At 38.4% G+C, this 23,856-nt stretch overlaps 1 protein-coding gene and 1 long non-coding RNA gene across 5 annotated transcripts in view; one reads left to right on the forward strand and one right to left on the reverse strand.

The window, feature by feature from the left end:
• Positions 1-1,317: 1,317 nt before the first annotated feature.
• On the reverse strand, positions 1,318-15,927 carry LOC144282227 (uncharacterized). Of its 2 annotated transcripts, none has more exons than XR_013350568.1 (3): positions 15,658-15,927; positions 8,157-8,287; positions 1,318-3,077 (listed from the first exon to the last, which is right to left on the reverse strand). It is a non-coding gene; the product is annotated as an uncharacterized LOC144282227 (long non-coding RNA). The 2 variants fall into 2 exon arrangements; XR_013350567.1 differs by lacking the exon at positions 15,658-15,927 and adding an exon at positions 14,398-14,508.
• A 172-nt stretch (positions 15,928-16,099) lies between these two features.
• The window catches only part of SYT1 (synaptotagmin 1), a 537,260-nt gene continuing 529,503 nt past the window's right edge, over positions 16,100-23,856 (forward strand). For 2 of the 3 annotated variants that reach the window (XM_077845608.1, XM_077845610.1), the window contains exon 1: positions 16,100-16,450. The gene's annotated coding sequence lies outside the window, so the exon portion shown is untranslated. The remainder of the gene's footprint in view (positions 16,451-23,856) is intronic. The other variant, XM_077845609.1, reaches the window with a different exon arrangement.

Consider the following 23,856-nt stretch of genomic DNA (forward strand, 5'->3'; position numbering starts at 1 on the left):
AGAAATTGACTGATTTACCAACGGGACAGCTTTAGACTGGATCAACCACTCTTACAAAAAAACCTGCCCCCTGAAAAAAATAAAAAGGAAATAATGCGGTATCTGTGAGCACTCCTAGAAGGTAGGAAATAGGAATGGTTTGCCCCTATAGCACTCCAAATTAATGTACACAAGTCTAAATTATAATGAGTAAGATACACAAATACTGAAATGAAAATATCAAGGATTATTTTTAAAAATGAAAATGTTTTACTAAATTTTTAAAAATGAAAAAGTTTTACTAACTTTTGTCTCAAAGATTTAATTTCACTCATTAATGATGTCATTGATTTCAGCTAGTGATTAATATCTCATTACAGTTTTTATTTCTTAATGCCAACAAGGCTTTGGTTATAATTCTCCTACATTAATTTAGTGGAAGCTATCCAGTGGCAATCTATTACATTTTCCCAGTTAAATTAGCATGATGGAATTTTAATGGATCTTTTAATAAACATGATGATGATCAAGAATATTGTGAAATCAAAATCACTCTCAATGACATTTTTGACTTTGTGTAGTAACAATCCTCAGTCACTGATTCTGGTCCTCTGAGTAATAACTCAAAATGTATTATTAATATCTTTCTCTACTGTTAGCAGTGACAAAGTGAACATGGACTAGGCCAGATTAAAAAAAAATAAGCTGTTTAATTAGCTAATCTAAAGTTTTCATTTCCTGCGATTGTGGTTCTCCAACTTTGTGATCTTTCCCAATAAAATGTAAACAGAAGAGATGAGATTTGACTTGGAATTGAAAGAGTAATAGACCACCTATTTGCATTTATAAACTTTATGTCTTAGGGTTTTGTGTTCAGACCATTCACAAAGGCAAATCTTGAGTTTAATTTAACCCAAATATAAAACATTTCCTCTGGAAACAAATTCTTAAGATATTCATGTACAGTGGGGTGGCTGTTTTTCTTTGCTCTGTGAAAACGCACATCTAGACTTGAATTAGCGAAGCAGGAGAAGCTCAATAACCGAACCTGGTTTGTGTCTTGAGAGAAGGCTGCTAAGCTGCATGCTGAGATTCTCCTAGGACATATTTGAAAGAAATTTCTGCAGGTGGTTGAGAGTTGTCCTTTATGCAGCTGTGGTAATGGAATGAAAATTGCTTACTCTGGGAACATTGACTGTATCATCCTTAAATTATCTGTGCAATGCTTAAATAGTTTACATTGCTGTAGGGATAGGAAGGCTCAGTTATGTTGCCATCCTGAGATCATCACTGCCTGTAAACACTGAGTATTCAATGCAAGCAAACCAAATCATACCATATTTTTATTTTAAACTTTTATTACATTTTTATTTCTATATAATATATTGTGACTAAGAAAAGACGAATATACATTTAAAGACAAACAGGGATTTAGGAAAGCTTGTCCTATAATCTATCATTTAAATACAAACTGTTAACATTTTAGTTAATAACCATTTGATACATTTATATAAGAAGTATATATATATTAATTTTCTTTCAAACACTCATGTAATAATGGATCATGTAGCACTAATATCTCATGAATGTTCTGGGATGCTTGGCTGACTCAGAAGAACATGCAACTCTTGATTTTGGGGTTGTGAATTCAAGCTCCATGTTGGACCTAGAGCTTACTTAAAAAATAAAAAGAATATTCTATATTTTCTAATTAAATACAATATTACAGAAAATCAGAAAAAAAAATGAAAAAAAATATAGTAAATTGGGATTGCTATAAATCCTTGCTCTCACAACTACTGGAAATATATTAAGATATAACTATATATTTCATTTTCCCGGCTGGTACTCTGAATAATTGGTATATTTAAATAATATATTAAGAACATATTCCATGTCAATAAATGTAGAGAGCCATCAACAGGATAGTGATCAAAAGCATTGTCTCTCTAGAGTCAGATTGCCTGGTTTTCTGATCTAGGGCTGCCACTTACTTGTGAAACACAGGACAAATTGCTTACCTCTACTAAACCTCATCTCTATATTGGGAAATAAAAGCACTACCTCCCTAATACAGCCATTATAAAGCAACTAATACATAGGATTTTACAAAACAGAATATAAAGTCTTACAATTGTGTTTATACTATTACTGAGTAGTTTGTCAAGTGAGTAGATATACCAGAGACTAACCAATTCTGTTTGGTGGATTTTTATAGCATTTTCAATTTTTCGCTATTAAAAAGAATGTATAGTCCTTATACATTCATCCTGATACGTTTGTCATATTATTTTCTTAGAATGCATTGTGCTAATGGGAAGTCAGAAATTATTAACTTGAAAGAATTTTAGGAAATACAGAAATGTTTAAAAATTATTATTGGAGTATAATTGGCACATAATGTTATATTAATTTCCAGTGTATAACATAGTGATTGGACAGTTCTACACATGACACAGCATTTACCACAAGAAGGGTAGTTACCATCCATCGCCATACAATGTTATTACCATATTATTGATTACATCCTTTATGCTATGCTTTTCATTCCTGTGACATATTTATCTTATAACTGAAGTGTACCTCTTAATCCTCTCCCTCCACCTATTTTGCCCATCTCTCCATGTCCTTACCCTCTTGCAAACCACCAGTTTGTTCTCTGTATTTATATCACTTTTAAACTCTGAAAACATAAAGGATAAGTATTTATGTGAAATGTACAGTGAAGAAATGAAATAAAATCTTATCAGTGTTTTTAACAACAGATTTTCTAATGTATAAAAAAAGGACTTTTTAAAGAACATGTAAGATCTTGCAATAGAAAATACTTTCATAATCAGTTTTAATCAGAAAACTGCCCTAATCCATTGGAATGAAAGCAAAAGAAGTGAACTCCTGCAGTGTTTTGTGTCTGAGAGCAATGAAATATCTTCAGTACAAGCATTAAGAGGCATTTTGAAAGACTATAGAAAAGTACAGAATTGGTGTGCATTAAAAATGAAAAGGGAAATTGGCATATGTGTGCTAGTTGCTCCATCTTTTCCTGAATCTCACCAAATGCAAAATACCCCATCTCTGTAATCCTGTAAAGCTGGAACCTGTAAAGCCAAAGGGTTTGTAATTATTTAAGGTAAAAATAACTTTTGAATAACCCAGAAGTGAATGTTCTAAACTCTGACTTGTGTATCAGAACCACTTAGCTATAGGCAGAGCTTGCACATGTGATGCACTACAATTTTTAGAGTGCATAGAAAGTTTAAGAGACTTAGAGTGATTAAGTGATCATAAGAGGAGGCTAAAGGAACAGGATAATATTCAAAGAGAAGAACCTGTAGTTCCCCCTTTGAGGATGAACTACAAACTATTGTTTGTAGACAAACTATTAATTTGTCTAATATTGTGGACACCGAAGGAATACCCTGTTATTTCATCGAGTAAGGTCATTTGTACTATGATGTCCTGAAAATGTGTCAGATCTATCTAGAAGATCAAAGTAATTAGATTCAGCATTACATGTTTCAGTAAATTTCTTATATAGATGTGAAACTGTATGTAGCTCCCTTAAAGAAAAAACTTCAGTGCGGCACCCCATCCTCACTCAATTAGAATACATATTCCTAGAGTGTCCTAACCATTCCCTTGATCTCTCTTAACCATACTACACAGGGTCATCGAAAGTGATATTCTTGACACTTAAAATATAATGCCATTCTCTTGTCCCACTCTCTCCTTCTGGGCACATGGGATCATGTTTTATTTCTTGTTGATTTTTTTTATTGTGGTAAAATATATATAATATATAACATAAAACATATATAATATATAACTAAAATTTACCATCTTAACCATTTTAAAGTGTATAATTCAGTGGCATTTAGTACTTTCACAATGCTGTTCAGTCATCCCCACTACCTGGTTCCAGGACAATTTCATCACACACACACAAAAACCCACAACACTATATCCTTTATTGTTAAATCCATAGAGACATAAAACACGTTATATGGTCTTTTATGTCTGGTTTCTTTCACTTAGCATAATGCCTTCAAGGTTTGTCCATGTTGTAGCATGTATCAATACTTCAGTACTTTTTATGGATAACCAGTATTTCATTCTCTGTCTACTACATCTTGTTTATCCACTTATCAGTTGATTGAGAGATACTTGGGTTGTATCCACACTTTGGCTAACGGGAATAGTGAGGATATGAATATTTGTGTAGAAATTTTTGTTTCAATATCTGCATTCAACTATTCTGAGTGTATATGTAGGAGTGGAATTGCTGGGTCGTATGGTAACTCTGTTACTTATTGAGAAACTGCCAAACTGTTTTCCATTGCAGCTGAACCATTGGACAATCCCACCAGAAGTATATGAAGGTTAAAATTTCTGTACATCTTTACCAACATTTATTTTGTTTTTTTTTTATTATTATACCTATCCTAGTGGGTGTGACGTGGTATGTCATTGTGGTTTGTAGTTTAATTTCCCTAATAATTAATGATATAGAGCACTTTTCATGTGCTTTCGGCAATTTTTATAATTTCTTCAGAAAGATGTTAATTGAGTCCTCTTGCCCATATTTTAATAGGGTTGTTTATCTTTCTGTTGGTGAGTTGTACATTTTCCTTATATATTTTGAATTCTAAACAACGTGATCAGATACAATTTGCAAATATTTTCTAGAAATTTGTGAGTTTTCTTTGGCTCTCTTGATAGTCTTTTGCACAAAAGCTTTAATTTTTTTTAAAGATTTTGTTTATTTGAGAGAGAGAAAGTGAGCGAGAGAGAGAGAGAGAGAGAGGGAGAGAGAGAGAGAACAAGCTGAGGGAGGGGCGGAGGGAGAGGAAGAAGCAGGCTTCCAGCTGAACCTGGAGCCTGATAGGGGGTCAATCTCAGGACTCCAGAATCATGACCTGAGCCAGAGGCAGATGCTTAATTGACTGAGCCACCCAGGTGCCTTATACAAAAGCTTTAAATTTTGATAAAATTTCATGGTATTATTTATTTTATTTTATTTTATTTTATTTTATTATTTATTTTATTTTATTTTATTTTATTTTATTTTATTTTATTTTATTTTATTTTATTTTATTTTATTTTATTTTATTTTATTATTTTATCTTGTGTTGCTCATACTCCTTCTGTCATACCTAAGAAATCATTGTTAAATGCAAGGTCATGGTTTACTTGTTTTATTCTAATAGTTTTAGCTCTTAACTTTAGTCTTTTGATCCACTTTGAGTTAATTTTTAAATACGGTGTGAGGTAAGGGTACAAATCCATTCTTTTGTACATTGCTATACAGTTTTATCAGTACCATTTTTTGAAAACACTGTTCTTTCTCCCAGTAAATGGTCTTAGCGTCCTTGTAAAAAACCAATTAGCTATAAATGCTTGATTTCTGTACTCTCAAGTCTAGTTCATTGGTTTGTATGCTTATACTTAAGTCAGTGCTACAGTAGTTTGATAACCATAGCTTTGTAGTTAGTTTTATAATCAGGAAATGTGAGTCCCCAATTTTGTTTTCCTTTTTTGATATTATTGTGGCCACTCAGAGGATCTTAAAATCCCATATTAATTTTAGGATCAGATTTTCATTTCTGCAAAATGGTCATTGGACTTTGATAGAAATTTCATTGATTCTGTAGAATGATTTTAACAAAATTAAGTCTTCTAGTCTGTAAACATGAGATAGCTTTCCATTTACTTAAGTCTTTTAAAATTTCTTTTAGCAGCGTTTTGGTATACAGTGTTTGGTGTGCTTTGTTAAAATTATTCTTGGGATTTTTATTTTTTTAATGCTATTATAAATGAAATTGTTTTCTAAATTTTCATTTTTGGATTGTTGATTGATATATATAGAAATGTAAATAATATTTGTGTGTTGATGTATTCTGCAACTTTTCTCCAATTTGTTCATTCCTCTAATAGTTGCATTTGTGGATTCCTTAAGATTTTACACATACATTAACATCTGAGAATAAAGGTGGTTTTACTTATTCTATTCCAATTTTGATACCCTTTATTTAATTTTCTTGCCTAAATGTGTAGGCTATGAATTCTAACGCAGTGTTTAATAGAAGTGCAGAAGTGAAATATTTGTCTTTTTCCTGACTGTAAAGGAAAAGCTTCAGTATTTCATCTTTGACAATTGTATTAGCCTTGGGTTATTTGTAAATAACCTTATCTTGATGAGCAAGTTCCTTTATATTCCTGGTTTGTTGAACTTTATCATTATGCAATGGTGTTGGATTTTGTGAAATGTTTTTCCTGAATGAATTGAGATGATATTTTGGGGTGTTTTTTGGTTATTTTTTGCCTATTAGTGGGGCATGTTCAATTGATTTTTGTATGTTCAGCTACTTTTGCATTCCTGGAATAAATCCCATTTGGTCATGGTATATAATCCCGTACTTACCAGATTCAGTCTTTTGGTATATTGTCTAGGATTTTTGCATTTTTGCTCAGAAAAGATATTGGTCACTAGTTTTCTTGTGATGTCTATTTTTTATGAGACTAGCCTCACTGAATATGTGAAAAAAGTGTATCCTTCTCTTCTAACTTCTGAAAGAGTTAAAGAAGGATTTGAGTTAATTCTTCTGTAAAAGTTTGGTATAAATAACCAGAAATCTGCTCTTGCACTTTTCTTTGTTGGGAGGTTTTATAGGGGCATTTCATGTAGTTTGAATCTGCAGTTTTCTTATCACTAACGATTTGAGTACTTTTCATGTACTTATTAGCCATTTTTCTTATGCGAAGTATCTGAGGAACTCTGTCCCCATTTTTAAGTTGTTAGCTGTCTTTATTGTTGGGTTGTAGGAATTGTTAATATATCCTATACACAAATTGGGTATACATTTGTGAATTTGTTTTCATAATATGTGGCTTGCTTATTCAATTTATGGTTTCTTTGAAAGAAATTTTTAATATTGATAAAGCTTAATTTGTCAGTATTTTCCTTTAACAATTATTTGTTTGTTCTAAGATGCTAGAAACTCTGTTGTTCTGGATAAGTCCTTTGTCAGATATATGAATTATAAATGACATCTCTTAATTTGTCATCCGCCTTTTCACTCTTTTAATGATGTCTTTTCATGATCAGAAGTTCTTAATTTAAGGAAGTCCACGTTGTCAATCTTTCCAATACTGATTAGCATTTTCTGTACTCCATTTAAGAATTCTTTATCTCAAGTTCATGAAGATATTCTCCTATACTTTACTACAGAAGTTTTACTGTTTTTCCTTTTACATTTTGATCTATGATCATTTCCAATTACCCAATTAGATATGTATCTAATTGGTTTAGCATCATTTGTTGAAAATAAATTCTTTCCCCACTGAATTAATGATGTGCCTTTGTTACAAATTAGGTGATACTTTCTCTCTCTATATATATATATATACATATGAGTGTTTCTGGACTCTACATTTAGTTCTATCAGATTATTCTTGTTACCAGTAAAATGAATATTATGAATAAGAAGCTTCATAATACGTTTAATATTGAGTAGTGTAGGACTTTCAACGCTGTTGAACTTCTTCAATAATTTCATAGAAAATGCAAAACCTTTAGAGTTGCATATAAATTTTTAATTAGCTTGCCAATTTACATTAAAATTGGTGTTGAATTGGATCTATAAATCAGTATGGCACAAACTGACATTTTAACAACATTTACTCCTCCAATACAAGAAAACGGTACATTTTTTCCATCTATTTAGGTTTCATTAAATTTTTCTCAGCAATGTATAATATTTAATATAGAGATTATACCCATATTTTGTTAGATTTATTTTTAGGTATTTATTATCTCTTGATGTTATCATAAATGGTATCATATTAAATGTCACTTGTCTTTTTTAAAGATTGTGTTTATTTATTTGAGACAGAACAAGTGATGGTGGGCGTGGGGGCCAGGGAGGGGCAGAAGGAGAGGGAGAAGCAGACTTCCTACTGAGCAGGGAGCCGACTCAGGGCTGATCCCGAGATCCTGACATCACGACTTAAGCAGAAGGCAGGCACTTAACTAACTGAGCCACCCAGGCACCCTCTCTTCTATTTGTTTCTTATATATAGAAATTTATTTTTGTATATTGACCATTTATCTAGAAAATTGGGTAATGTCATTTATTCTAAGACTATTGGCATATAGAAACATATAATTTGCAAATTACCTATTAATCTCTTTATTTCATCTATATCTCTCACATAGTCTTGTGTCAATGTGTCATGGTGCAATCTCTGTTTTCCAGAAGCTTCTATGTATGATGCCAAAATGGAGTTGGTCCAGAGGTACTTGTGTGACCTACGGAAGACAAAAGTACAGCTGTAGCTATTATTCATTGAAGGTCCATACACTCACTGTGGTATCAGATAGAATCTGACAGATGTGTAACAGAAATATCCTCAGTTTCTAGTCCATTCTTGCCGACCGACTCCCTATGCCATGTCTGTTTTCTCCCTAATAACCCTCAAAGACCCATAACCATACCGTTGGCTACCCCACAGAAATAAGTAAACAGGCTACAACTTCCCAGAAGCTTCGGGTGTTAAATCCCTGTTAAACCTTGAGCTTGTAATGATAAAGGTTAACAACTTAAACGTCTAACAACTTAGCAAAGAGCAAACAAACAATAAAAAATATTGTAAGGCATTCAGAAGAAAAACATTTTTAATGAAGAAAGGATATGAAATAAATTCCTACCTTATGATGGGTTCCCTGAAAAAGGCTGAGGTAGTATATAAAGAATTACTTATTTAATATGATTATTTAAGGAAAAAAACCCACTATAATTGAACTGTGAACAATTCATCGTATATTTAAAAATTAAATGTCAACTTCTGGGATATTAACAATATCGATTGCTTAATCATTTTTATTTTAGCACTATTCAATATGTGGTTTGCAAACAGATAAAATGCTACATGAATTTAAAGTATAATATAAAAATCTGCATGTTAAGTTTGAGATTAAACACATCTATTCTAATTGAGATTAAACAAAAAATCCAGTTCATTTTTTGAATGTTTTGAAAACTCCTCCGTTTAAATGAAAGTTTAAACACATGGATTGTTGAGAAACCCATTCTTAAGCAGAAAAGTCAAGGTATTTGGAAAGGAATAAACCAATTATAAGCAATAATCATTGAATAGGTGGTAGGAAGTTCTTAATTCTTTTAGCATGAATGTTTACATTAGAGAAGCCAAAACATCCAACTTTATTTTGAAAAAAGACCAAAGAAAGGTGCGTCTTATAGACCCTTCATTTAAGAAATTAAATAATGGAGATCTCAGTTGTATATACTTCAGTTTTTACTACAGTCACTCTTTAACCAACAAATATCTAATCTATAGCCTTAGGAATGGGCAACACAGCAAAGTTAATTTCCTAAATTACCGTGATTTACTGGCTTATTGCTACCTGGTCTCTGAATTTTTGACCGCCTCTAAATCCACTCCACAGTCTTCTGATCTGTTAGACATGCGCAGAGTCTGCTCTCCATCTGCTCAACACCACAAATGGTAAATTCTTACTTTAACCTATTACCACAATAGGTCTTTAATCTCCTGGGAAAACCCTGCCTCATCATTGAATTAACATGGCTGTCTTTGCCTGATTGCTCCAAGTTTTGTTCATGCTTACTGGCAAACCTTGAACCTGGTCCCACCCAGGTGTACTCCATTCTAGATTTGCCTGGCATCACTGCATGTTCTCATACTACCAATGCAGACGTACAGAGGGAGAATGGGCAAAGAAATGGATATAGCATCAGTAGAACCAGGTTACACTCCCTATTACCCTTAATTGCTCTGTAACGGTTAGCAGACCTTTTAAACAATCTGAGCCTCAATTTTATCCTTTGTTAAGTGGAAACAGTGGAATGACAGGAGAGGACTATGAGATTCAGATGATACGGATAAAAATACTATGAAAACACAAAGTATTGCCAATATAAAATATGTTGATTTAAAAAATATCTTTGTAATATTCTGAGATAGGACTGATTTTTTCCTTTAGATATAGTATTAAATGTGGTGATTAGGAATATTCAATATGGGATTATTATTACTAAACTTTGAGGTATAATAGATTATATAGGATTTTGCGAATTCTCTAGAGGAATAGTTGGACAGTATTTACATTTAAAATATATACGTGTGTAGGTGCATATATATTGAACATATATATGTGTGTTTGTGTGTGTATATATATGTACATATATATATAATTCCAAACAATTATTTCACAAATAAACTTTTAATTTATTGATTGATTATAAGTAAAAGTGTCTCTTCATTGTATTCTTTACATGAAGTTAAGATCTAAGGAACTTTTTAAGCAGGGCTAAGCTCATTGAGATTCTTGCTTATTTCCTTGTTAAAAATTTTATGCTGGAGTAATAGTACAAATGGATTCTTGCTTATTTTCTTTTTAAAAATTTTATACTGGAGCAATAGTACAAAAGGCGAGAATTTTTCTTTCTTATTCCTCTATATGAAGCCAATCACAATTAACTATCTCTATGTCTTTAAGTGATTTAAATTCTTTAGACAAACGTTTTTCATAGAAGATGAATAAAGCAATTGAACTATGATTTTCTATATATTCATGTAATACACACCCTCCCTCTGATTTCAAAGGGAATTAGTAGAAAATCTAATGTTGCTCTTGTTCTTTCAGTGAACTGTTTTCACCACACTATATTCCTTATATAATAGAGTATTCGAAAAATATATCATTTGTTTTCTAAGACCTTTAGCTAACATTAGCTCAAACTACTTTTATTTTGCCCTTGAGATAGATTCACCTAAATAATATTTTCCTTGCTAACCTCAATAGCCTGACACAGTATATTACTTTTTGAGTCACTGTCCTCCTTTTCATTTCCAATATTTTCTTAGTCATAACTTTTAAGAAAAGGCTTTTGTAAAGCCACATTGAATACTGCTAGCTCTTTATTTTCCTTGGAAAGTGTAAAGTATTATAGTTCAATTATGGGGCTCTTACTCTCTTCCCTAGAGACTTGACTCCCATCTGTATTCATTTTTTTCCCCTCACTCAACTCTAGATTCTCTTTATTTAACATTCTGTGTGTCCAGTTTAAAAATACATGTGGTTAATTTCTCTTTATCTAATTCTGATACAGAGTCCTGATGTTTTTTTCCTTGCCAGTTAGCTATAAAATTATTAGCAGTACTGCCAGACCAAATGATCTTGAGAAAAGGAAGTGGAAGGGAAACCAGAATGGATAGCTCCTCTGCCTTTAAGTGTCATTAAAGCAAGTGGATGACTCCAGTTGTTTGCTAGAGAACGAAACCACAGTGTTCATAAGTTTTTTTTTCACTAGAATCAATTTTCTCTTAATTTGAAAAGTAATATAAGATCAATTTTAATGGAAAAAAACAATACTTATGTGCACATTCTCGAAACATAAAATCGCTAATTTTCTAAAAGATTACAGTTTAAGACTAACATAGATAGATAGATAACCAGATAGATAATTATTGACATTTATGTGTAAACACGTTCTTATAACATGGATTTAATTTTCTTCTAAATTCAGTTTTCACAGGTGAAGAGCATACACCTTACTATTAGCTTAAGTAGACTGGATGATGGGAGGAAATCAAATCTCGAAATTAGAAGTCTGAAAAAGTGGCAGTAGTAGCAGTGATAATAATGATAAAATAATAGTAATAATAATAATAATAATAATAATGGTTAATATCTTTAAGTAATAATAATAATAATAATAATGGTTAATATCTTTAAGTCCTTGATGTGTGCTTGGAAGTAGCACTTTATGTACTCTGCTTTACTTCATCCTCACAAGAAAACTTAAGGATATATGTTGTATCTTTATTTTAATTTAATTTATTTATTTATTCATGAGAGAGAGAGAGAGAGAGAGGCAGAGACACAGGCAGAGGGAGAAGCAGGCTCCATGCAGGGAGCCCGATGTGGGACTCGATCCCTGGTCTCCAGGATCACGCCCTGGGCCTAAGGCAGACGCTCAACCACTGAGCCACCCAGGCGTCCCTATGTTATATCTTTACGTATATATTATAGATGAGAAAATTGAGGCTTGGAGGAGGTTTTGTACATTTTCAAGATCATACAGATAATTAGTGGTGAGGCTGGAATTCCATCCAGATTCTTACCCCAGAAAACAAACATTTAATCAATTCTCTGACCTGGGAAGGAAGGAAGGAAGGAAGGAAGGAAGGAAGGAAGGAAGGAAGGAAGGAAGGAAGGGAAAAAGGAAAAAAAGAAGAAAAGAAAGAAGGAAAGAAAGAAGGAAAGAAAGAAAGAAGAAAGAGCTGTATCTTGAAAGGCAATGGCAGAAACTGTATAGACATGAAATTTTTAAAAAGCTATAAATCTATACAAATAATAGGCAAAATTTAGAGAAGTTGATTATTTTCATTTTTCACAATCAAAATGATACTTATGAATAGATTTTACCAGACAACAATGTGATTATTAAAGGTATAATGTTTAATGATATGTGAAAACCTTAATGAATTGGAACTCTGTAGTACTAAGATATACAAGTGTTTCCACCAACATGGAAAATTTTCTTGGTACCTCTCTTATATATCATTTCTGTGGTCTCCTGAAAGCCTTGGCTAGGTTTACAATTAATGAATTTCTAAAGGCTAATTCCCATGCTTGCCATAAGACAAACTTTTCTCCTCAGTACTTCAATCCAGTTTAGTTTCTATTCTGATTCAGTAGCTTAAAATAGATGGCGAAGGGAACGTTAGAGTAGTAAATAAATGAATAAAGAAAATGATGAAATGAGATCTTAATCAGAGCAAATATGTGAGGAAAAAAGTGAACAATAGTCTCTTAAAGAAAAGAATGGAGAAGCAAAATGTTAAGCAAAACATTAAAACACTTCTAAAATAGGAAATAGTGTTTAAAAAATCTCATACAGTGAGGGGATAAATTAAATGTCAGTGGATTAAAGAGTATCTGAGAAATGAAATAAAGAGAGAGAAAGGACAAATGACCTGATTCTTCTTTTAATGAAGATAAGCCTTCTATAAAGGGCAAAGAGGTGATGTCCACTGATCTGTCAACCTGGTAGCACCTGGTGGAGGTCTTCAGTCTATTCCCAGAGTTTGGGTAGAACATACGAATAGGAGAGAGAATAAAAATCTTAGTCTCGGGGGACCTGAGTGGCTCAATCCGTTAAATGTCAGCCTTCAGCTCAGGTCATGACCCCGGGGTCCTGGGATCAAGCCCCATATGGGGGCTCCCTGCTCAGTGGGGAGTCTGCTTCCCCCTCTCCCTCTGTCCTTCCTCTCCCTGCTTGTGATCTCTCTCTCTCTCTCTGTCTTCTTAAATAAATAAATAAAATCTTTTTTTAAAATCTTAGTTTTGCAAAAACTAGAGTAGATCTATATCCAGTGTGTAAGTAGAGTCTTCTTAATATTCCTGAACAGAAATGGTATTAGTTGTAAATTTAATCTCAGTACACAAGTAAGGCCCATTTCTTGTTAGCCAGTAGTCTCCTTCAGGGAACTTTGGGACACACACATTTAATGCCTTAGTTTTTAATAAGTGGGATCTAGAGATTGTGCTGGGAGTATTTTTAGAATGAAGATTTCTTGGAGGTGGATATTATGACGATCCTCTCATACAAAGACATTTATCAGAAAACATGATTAGAGAGGTAATTGATTATTCTTGTTTCTCTTCCTCCTTTCTTCTCCTTTTTTTCTCATCAGATACCTAAGATTGATTTTAAATGAACATCTATGACCTCAATTCTCCAACTATGAAACTATTCTAAAGTAAGGATTGAGAAATACTTCAGAAAATGTAAGACATTTACCTCAAGCTACAATCTTGCAGGACACACGAGCACCTGTCATTAAAAGGATTCGTTTATATTAAGGTTGTCTCCTCTTACCCCTCCACTTGGACTAAGGATCTTAATCTTAAACATTACATAAATAGGAGTGATTTAATTAAAACTTCAAGAAATGTGTTACTGTTAATTGAATTCTTGCTACAGTTACCTTTGCAAACCAATGTTAATGAAACTCCAGTTCAAAGTGGATGGGCTTGGGGAATTGAGATAGCTCTCCACTGCCTCACCTGAGATGCCACCACACCGTCTTGTCAGTCAAACGGGGGAGCCCAATTTGTAGCTATTGATCCCCTTTTACACAAACTGCTACGATTTCAAAAAAACAAAACAAAACAAAACAAACAAACAAAACCGAACCAGGGGTTCCAAGGCCATGAAGCAGGTTCAGTGAGTGAGAAAGGGAAATACTTCTGGGCTTCTGGAAGCCTCTCACCTGTGGAGCAGGGCCCACCGGCGCTGGGTCCCGCTCCGCCCCTCCACCAGCCCCCCCCCACCCCCCCCCGCGCGGCTTTATCACCAAGCTCTAAATTACCCTGGAGCTTAGAGACAATCAGGTCAGCGCCGCTTCACCAGGGAAAAGCTTCTTACTTCCGAGCAGAATCGTTTGCGGAGGGGATGGAGCGGGGAGGATGGAAGGGGGATGGAGGGGGGTGGATAGAGTGGGGAGGATGGAGGGGAGGGGATGGAGGGGGGTGGATAGAGTGGGGAGGATGGAGGGGAAGGGATGGAGGGGGGTGGATAGAGTGGGGAGGATGGAGGGGAGGGGATGGAGGGGGGTGGATAGAGTGGGTAGGATGGAGGGGAGGGGATGGAGGGGGGTGGATAGAGTGGGGAGGATGGAGGGGAGGGGATGGAGGGGGGTGGATAGAGTGGGGAGGATGGAGGGGGGACGGAGGGGGGAGGATGGAGGGGGGATGAAGGAGAGGGGATGGAGGGGCCGACGGGGACCGCACCCCCGGGGGTCGCCCTGCACCCGAGCCCACGAACTTGGCGGCGCCGCGGAGCCTCCCGTGCACCTGCTCCGCCCGCAGCCGCAGCGCCTGGGCGGAGCCGCGCTCCCCGGGCCCCACCTACGGGCAGCGGCCGCCCCGGCGTCGTGGTCCCGGTCCCCGCCCCACAAGTCTGCAGCTGCCAGCTCGCGAGGCCCCGGTTGTGGCCGCACCGCGCCCCCCCCCCGCGCCCCCCCGCCCCCCGGAGCCCTGCCTGGAATCCGGGGAGCAGCCTCGGGTCTACACGGACCGTGCACGGTCCCCCCGCTCCCCCCAGCCCTGCTGGAATCCGGGGAGCAGCCTCGGGTCGCCCAGCGGACCCTGCACCGCCCCCCGGAGGCCCCCGCCCCCCGGAGCCCTGCCTGGAATCCGGGCAGCGCTCTCGGGTCTACGCGGATCCCGCACCGCGCCCCCCAGCCCTGCTGGATTCCGGGGAGCAGCCTCGGGTCGTCCAGCGGACCCCGCACCGCATCCCCCAACTCCCCCAGCCCTGCTGGAATCCGGGCAGGAGCCTCGGGTCTACACGGGCCCTGCACGGTTCCCCCGCCCGCCCCCCCCCCAAGCCTGCTGGCATCCCGGCAGCAGCCTCGGGTCTACACGGACCCTGCACGGTCCCCCCGCCTCCCCCAGCCCTGCTGGCATCCCGGCAGCAGCCTCGCGTCTACGCGGCCCCCTCCCCGCGTGTCGGGCCAGGCCGCCCCGCGCGCTCGCAACTCCTCGGGGTCGGGGGGGCCGGAGACAAACTTTGCCTCCTCCCCGCCCCCCCACGTCCCCAGGCACCCGCAGCCCGTGCGCCCACACACCTCGGGACTCCGAGGGGTGCTGTCGCGGTCTGGGCATGCTCAGTGTCGGGGCAGGATTTGATTGAAAGTTAAAAAAAAGAAAGAAAGAAAGAAAGAAAGAGAGCGAGGGAGCGCGAGGAGGCGTGGGGGGCGGGGTGGGGGCGGCTCTGCGCGGGGCCTGCGTGGCGCGCGGAGCGGGTTGCGGGGCTTCCCCAGGCGGATGCCCTTGAGCCGGTCTCCTTGGGGGGCCGCCCCCCGCCCCCGCCCCGGGTCCCCGGCCGCCGCGGGCCGCACACCCACGGAGGGCGCTGGGCTGGGCGACGCCGGCCGCGGGACCCGCCCCCTGCGCGCCGCCCGGATTGGCTCGTCGGAGCCGCGTCCCGGGTGCAGCCAATGAGGCGGCCGGGGCGGGGGCTGCGGGGCGGGGCGCGGGGCGGCCGCCTCCTCCCGGAGGGATTCCTGGAGGAGCTGCAGTGTGGGGATGCTCTAGCCCGAGCGCTGCCCTCCGCGCCGCTCCTCCTCCGCCTCCGCCTCCGCCTCCTCCGCCTCCCGCAGCCGCAACTTGCAGCCGCGCCCGGGCCAGCCCCCCGGGGTGGTGTGCGCGGCGCCCCAGGGGTGTGTGCAGCGCGGGGGCGGCCCTGGGACCGGCGGGCGGCCCCGGGGAGCCTCCCACGCACCCACACCCACGCGCCCCTTTTGTGTTGCAGGCTGCCCCTCCACGAGCAGAGGCAGCGGGAGGACGCGCGCGCCCGCACGGGTCCACGCGGGCAGAGCCGCGGGGACGGACACCGGCACCCCCGGGTCCTGCCTCCAGGTAAGACGGCGACTCCCGCCGCGTGGCCGCCTCGCCCGGACCCGACTGCAGGACCGGCCCCCCCCGGCCGCCTGGGTCTGGGCGGTGGGGGCTGCTGCAGGGGAGGGCGCTCCGGGGGGGGGGGTCGTGACCCGCGCGCCCCGGGGGCAGCTCCTGCAGGAGCGCCCGCGATGCGAGCCAGAGTTGCAGCTGCCCTCCCCCCGCCTCCCCCCCCCATCCTCTTGCTCCCTCTCCCCTGCTCATCCTTTCTTCTCCGTCGCATCTCCCACCTCCCCCGCCCCCGGGCTCGGGCTCTCTCGCGTCCCCACCCTCCTCCCATCCGAAGGAGGCACAGGGTTTCCTTTCTCTTCCCGGAGAGGATCGCCTCTTCCCAGAGCAAAGAGGGGGGTCTAAGGGGTCGCGAGGGGTCGCGGGGGGTCGGGGTGGTGATGGTGGGGGGGACCAGAGTAGAGACAAACCTTTGCAAAAATTCGAGAACGGAAAGCAATTGGAGGGAATAAAGGGAGTCAGGCTCCAGCCCGGGCTGTCGGGAGGGCAAGCATCAAGTTTGACTCCTTCTCCTCCTTGCAAGACGCTGTGCCTCTCACTTGATTCCTTCCAACGAAGCAAAAATAACCCACTGATCTAACCCACTTTCAACTGCTTAATTGCCGTCGCTTTGAGGTGCCAACCATCCCACTTTGCCCGTTGGCCTCTGTCCTGTGGGGCCGGCTAGGGGCTTCTGCCCATCCGTGGTAGCCTCTGCTGAACTTTGGGGGGGGGGGGGGGTTTCTCGTGTAAAGAAAAAAAAAAAAACTCAAAAACCAGATCATTACTTAGTCCTGAGGTTCCCTGCTATGGCCTTTGCGTTGGGGGGCAAAGGATGTAAAGTTTCAAAACATTTGCAAGGGACACCAGTGTGACCTCGAGGGTTGGATTCCTACTTTGAGAAAGCTAATCTTCTCGTTCGTTTTGCCTACGTGTTGATTCCTACTTTATTGACCATTAACCCTTCAGTGAAATGAAGCAGCTGTTTCACTGATTCTGTGTATGCAGTTGCCAGCTCTCTCGGCCCTTTCGCTCTGTGTGCCTTGTGTTGCCGGGATATCCAGGTCCTGCCTTGCCTGATTTTCTTTTAATGAGGATGTTGGGCGATGCAGACGTGGTGTGAGTGCAATTTCAGTTCTCCATTTGGGAGGCACATGGAAGCTCAGTTGGCCACGAATCCTCTTGTAGTGGAACAAAGTTTAGAAAGTAATGGTAGGGAGATAGCCTCAAATTTTAAAAATCTTAAAAGGCAAATTTTGTTCTCGTGTCTTACTATAAGAGGAAGATATCCAAAGAGCCCTGTTCCCTGGCTGCCCGCACCATAGGTCGAGCAAAAGGTCCTTGTTGGACAGAGCCTTGACAGCAGCTTCAGCAACATGCAATTCCCTCATCGGTGCTGTACGCCTTCCTCTCCTGTTATTCATGACCAGGATGGCTAAGTGATTGTTGTCGGACGGGAGGAGGTAGAGAGCAGTGCCCGGGAAAGCATTCCAAGTGCTTCCAAGCATTCCGGAGGGAAGCCAGCAGATGTTAGCGTCCAGCTGAATCCCTTCCTTTGGTTTATCAGGGGAAACGCCAAGTCTCACTTTTTTTTTTTCCTACGTGCACACTTGGGATAAGAAAAGGTAATCTTTCTAACTCTATCTGCTCTTCCACACTAATTTATGTACCCCAGAAAGCCTTTTTTTCCCCCAGCACATAGCTTTGGTGTATAAGTTTATACGTTGACTTAGAGAAGGCCTGGTTTCATTTGCCATCACTGTAAATGCACATTTTCTAAACCCATTTTCCATTTGAGGCACTTATCTTTCCTATCTAAGTAGAATTGTCTAGTCACAAAAACAAGATCTTCCATCTAGGGTTTTGACATTTAAATGCCTTTTTTTTTTTTTTTAAATGTAGTATCTCTGTTGAAAGCTAACTAATTTTTTAGAGGTACCACCTTTTGGATACAAGGACAAAAGGACAATCCCTTAATTGCCTCATGTGTGTACAACTGAATTAACAAGTTTAGACATGAAAAGATGTACAAAGAGGAACCCGATTACTTCCCATGTGAGCAAATTAGTATTTTGTTTGCTTATTTCTCTCCTGTCTTAGGAAAGGTAAAACTTTGGGCTTGATTTGTGACATTTATTTTCATGTCTCTTTACAAACGTTAATTATAGCAATGACATGTGAGAGAGATGCATAGGAGTATTTGATTTTTCGCATACTTCTGAAAAATTAAGCCTATATATTCTAGAAGTCACTAATTCCAATATATAGTGAGTGGGTTGAGAAGAGACTTGAAATGATACATTGTAAGAAATTATTTCCCTGTCATCCCACAAAATGTTCTAGCATGACAATTTTATACAGTCTTCATATTTTCTCCTTTAAAAAGAATGTCTTAGTAAATCTTATCAATGTTTCAGGGCAAATATGGTAAAGAGACTTTAACATATATTTATCAGAACTAAGGGCTGCTCCTATACAGAGGAGATGCTAAAATATTAATTCCACAAAATACCACACAATAGAGAGTTGCAGAGTGGTTTGAAGCTTCGTTTCCTAATGGAGAATAGTATTCTATTTGGTCCGATGATCGGATAGTTCTAATCAAGAAATATGAAAATGGATAACATGGTATTTACATGATAAGATCTGCATCTTAGGCTTGGTGCTAACTGAAAATAAAACTATATGCTAGCTTTATTATTATTATGAAAATAAGCTATAGTTACATTTGCAAAATGAAATGGAAGATTAGTAAATAAAACGCAGAATGTGTTAGAAATCTGAAAGTTAATTGGAACTCCCCGTTAGCCTAATGACACCTTGGACACGATATCAATTCCTCTCTTTTGAAGTCAGTTTATGAAGTCAATTTAGAGAAATTCCCTGAAACAGGTTTTGAGAACCACCTAATCTTAAAGAATTCTACTTAAGACAGACAATTATATGAGCCTGAAATACTTATAGCTCTTATGATTTCCAGTTTGTGCATGGCCGGGAAGAGATATCATTAATGCCAAATTGGAACATAACATTTTTTTTTTCTAATGGTAGTGATTAGATGACTTGGGGGAGGGAAAGCAGAAATAAAATAGTTTGATTACATAATGGAACAAATTTGTTCTGTTATTACAAAAGCCAAGACCAAAGTTTGACTTTGTGCCATAGAATAATGTAGGTATGGGTTTTGCAAGTGTTTTTGCTAAACGGTAATGCTTTCTTAAATTAAGCATCTGATCTACTTGTGGATTTTTAAGATTTGTAATTGATTTGCTTGTCATAAATCCATCTGTATCAAAAGTGTAATGTATAAGAGATGCTTTTTAGTTGAATTTGTTTTCCATTGAAATTGGCTAATGCTATTTAAACCAGAATAAAGTATATGGCAGCGTAAATACATAAGTATTTAGCATTTAGGGATATATACACACACATATGTGTATATGTGCATACGTATGCGTTTACATGTATATACATTTTTAAATCCTGCAACTTTTTCTAAGAGGATTAGAAATTAATGGACAGTGTCAAAACTGCTGAAGCTAGGGGAGTACTCCTGTAAAAAAGTACCATTTAAAGAAAAATAACAATGTCTTGGGGATGCTTTTAATGGTATTTTGGATGAAAGCCTAGGAATACCCAGAGGCGAAATGAATGGGAGGTCTAGATCTTTCCCTTTATATAGCTCTTCTATGGCTTTGGCAAGAAGTTATTTTTGCATGAATCATGGTTTAAAAAAATAAAAGCCTCTCAGAACAAGAAAATGCACTTCTATATACAGGTAACAAGCTGAAATCAAATTTTTACATGATTTGGACATAATGGAAGGATAAACTTTCTGTTTTTCTAAGGCTCTTATCAGGTGTTTCTTTCAACATTTGCATAAAGATAAACTTGTTTCTAATCTTTTACATAATTGAATGGTATGGTTATCATTGCTTTTTCAGGTAAGGGCTTGTGAAGTGGTATCTTTAATACTTACTCTAGTAATGATCAATATTTTTTGTAATATTTTTGAAAACTTGATTTAAACCTCTCCATTAAGGCACAATTTAATTTCTCCAGTTAGAAGAAGACAGTATTTTTCCTTTAGCTTCTCTGTCATTTTAAGAGTTCTTGAAGAACTATTTTATGTTGACTATAAGATAAACTATGGTAGCAGGGCATATAGACATCATTCTACTCATGTGTTAGTAATAGGAAAATAAACTTATTTTAAATTATATTGCAAATATATTCATGATATATATTGCAAGACAGAGAGCATGCTGTCTTTTCGTGTATCTATGAATAAAAGTTTAACTTTTACTATTTTTTAAAATTCTTTTATGGTGTACAGTGAGAAAATTGCTATGTTGTCAAAAGAGTAAGCACTGGAAATGCTATTTGTGTAGTTTTAAATAGAATTATAGATGTCTTATTGCAAAGAAGCCTCCTTTTCAAATATGTTTCCTTCATTTAAAAAGTGTTTAAGAGAGTTCTAAAACAAATTAAAGTCCAATTTAGAATAAAAATAAAATAGCATTAGAAATGAATTTTCTGCCACATGTTTAAAAAGAGGCAAAGCATTTTTAAAAAAATCATTTCTCTAATTTTTATATTTAGTTTAATTATAAATTTTAATTGTATAGAACTAGTTCTTATTTTCTCTGGGTTTCTTTTTGTGTCTACAATGCTCAATGCTTAGAAGTTTATGTGGCACGCTGGTTTCCATAATTTACCAGTAATGTAAATGAGGGGAGGTTGAAGTTCATCTTTTTGGTTACCAATATTGTGGAGATATAAAGAAAAAATTCTAGTCATTCCTATATTGGTCTCACGTGTTGTATGTTGAACACACTAATTATACACATAGGGAGTAATTTTGTTAAAGAGGAGCCCTGGAAAATTGTAAAGCAGATGAAGATAATAAATGCCCTTTATTTCTTAGCTGTTTGTATGAAATGGGAGCTGAAAAATTTCCATGCAGAATGAGAATGGCCTTTTTCAGCTAGTATAAGAATCTAGTGAAACTATTGGGTTAAGATATAATTTCCTAACAGGCCTGTAAGACAACATTTCATCACACATGCCAGACGGCAACTCGGCTAGAATAACCCCAAATACCGTGGGTAAGACATGTGGTTAAGTGCCTCAGTCAGGAATTAATTTTCGGTTGAAATATCCAATGAATCAAATCCAGGTATGGTACTGAAACTTGAGTCTGACCTTATCCCAGTGAACCTGTTTTTCTCTCAGTGAAGTGTAGCCTTGTTTTTAATTCTGTATAGCGTAGAGTTCATATCATTATTTGTTTGTTTGCCAAAGAATATTATGAGTAAAAGAGGTTGTATTTTTTTCCTTCAATAGGTAAATGTTTACTTTTCTTTCTTTTTTTTTTTTTTATTCTCTAAATAATTCAACTAGTTAATCAAGGATAAAATGCACACAGGCACTTAAACACAAATAGAATCAGAGGTATTGAAATGTAGATCATTCTTATACCACAATTGCTTAAATGATATACACTATACCTTGTTGTCCTCCCACATCTTCCCTGACTACAACCATCTTTCCAGTCCCAGGGGGGTTGAGGGGGGAAGGCAGGCCAGGCCACCTGACGCCTCCGAGGAGTAGTTCCCGGGTGTGGCCTCCAGGGGGCAGTCTCTTGTTTCTAGAGGTCCCCTCTCTGGGCCAACCTTGGGGCCCAGACTTCACTGGAGCTTGGAAGCTGGTAATTGGATTTACTAATTGCTACTTAGAGATTTGTGGGCATATTTTCATCAAGATGAAGGCAAAAGCACATGCAATACTCAGACAAAAAAACATACACAGCTATTCCAAAGTTAGTGCTAAGACTTACCAAATGCGATGTTGACCGTCTGTGTTTTACAGTAACTCATGAAAGAACTTTTATCTCATGTAATTTCCTTTCACTACACACACAAAGGATCCAAGCAGATGGTGAGATTGTGAAACTATGAATCGGTTCACAGTAACTTTCTGTGCTTTTGAATACCAGTGGGTAAAGCTGAAATTACTGTTAAAAAAGAATTTCAGATCCTTGGATTGGCTTTAGTACCTGTGAAATGTACACCTGTGTCTTGTTAGGGAGCCCCTATGCATTTACATTACTCGTCCTTATCATCACAGATAATCGAGGATTGGTTTGCATTTCATGGAACCTCTGGATATTATTTTGAGATCCCAAATAAAGTTGCTTTTAGGATGGGTTATTATTTTCTGACATAATTTTTGAGGGTTACTGTAAATGTAAACCATAGTATAGCCTCATGGCAGCAGTCTAGACTTACAAAATGTCAATGTGTCATTGTGTGCGCTCTCCTTGAGAAGGAGAAAGAGCAATCGAGACTATCTTTTCCTTCATGACGTACTGTACCCCAGTATTCTAGCCGTATAAGCAGAGGATAGGACCTTATTTACCACCTATAAACTATAGACACTGCTTAATTCTGAGAAAAAAAAATCAACTATAGTTTTTAGACCACTAATGACTTTTGAAACAGGGATAAGTAGTCCCTGTAACACGGGTTGCAAAGGCCTAGCTGAGTTTCCCTAGCAATAACGCTTTGAGTTAGCAAGATTATGAAAAAGAGTTGACACAATTTCTCAGGAGAAAGACAAGGGAGCAAAGCACTGAATCTGTTTCTGACTTGGACTGCCTGCCAGGTCCTGGTTTACAAGGCTGGCTTTCTGTGTAATCCCCAGCATTTTCATCAGATTTGAGGAATGAATAAAGTGAACCATTGGACATTAGAGCATATTTCCAGAGCACCAGAATCTCCTCTATAAATAGAATAACATCACCATCCTATTTTAACCAGTGTCCAAGCTCCAAGGCCACAGTTTTTATATTTAAATGTGTATAAATCAGACCATTATATTCCTAAAAATGCTCGAGTTTTATCTCAAGAGTATAGGAAACTCTCATGTTAAAAACATAGTTCACAACATGATAATACATATATCTATTTTTAGTATTTTTATTAAGTTATAATGTTAAATTCAAAAAACTAAGTAATCACCTTGAAATATATCTAATAATTCAAAAAAGTGACATTTCAACCAAAAAAAGCCAACATCCTCCTCAATTGACCAAAACTGGCTCGGCTTTTAAATTGTGAAAACGAAATAAGACCAAAAAACCAAAATGTGCTTGATATGCAGGTTTCCAATTTTTTTTTTTTAAATCAAGAATCCTAGATATTTTCTAAGCCACTTCTGGACACCACAAAATGAATATTGATGCTAGCGGAGAGCTAGCTCCTTTAGGAAAGAGTAGACTAGTTCTGCTACGGCTTTGAGAATGCTTCAGGATTTACATATTGAACACATAGCGACAGTTTTATTTCTCTTGACTTCTGGACCCTTGGCCCTCTATC

This window comes from Canis aureus, chromosome 13 (genome assembly GCF_053574225.1).
Source record: "Canis aureus isolate CA01 chromosome 13, VMU_Caureus_v.1.0, whole genome shotgun sequence".
NCBI lineage: Eukaryota > Metazoa > Chordata > Mammalia > Carnivora > Canidae > Canis > Canis aureus.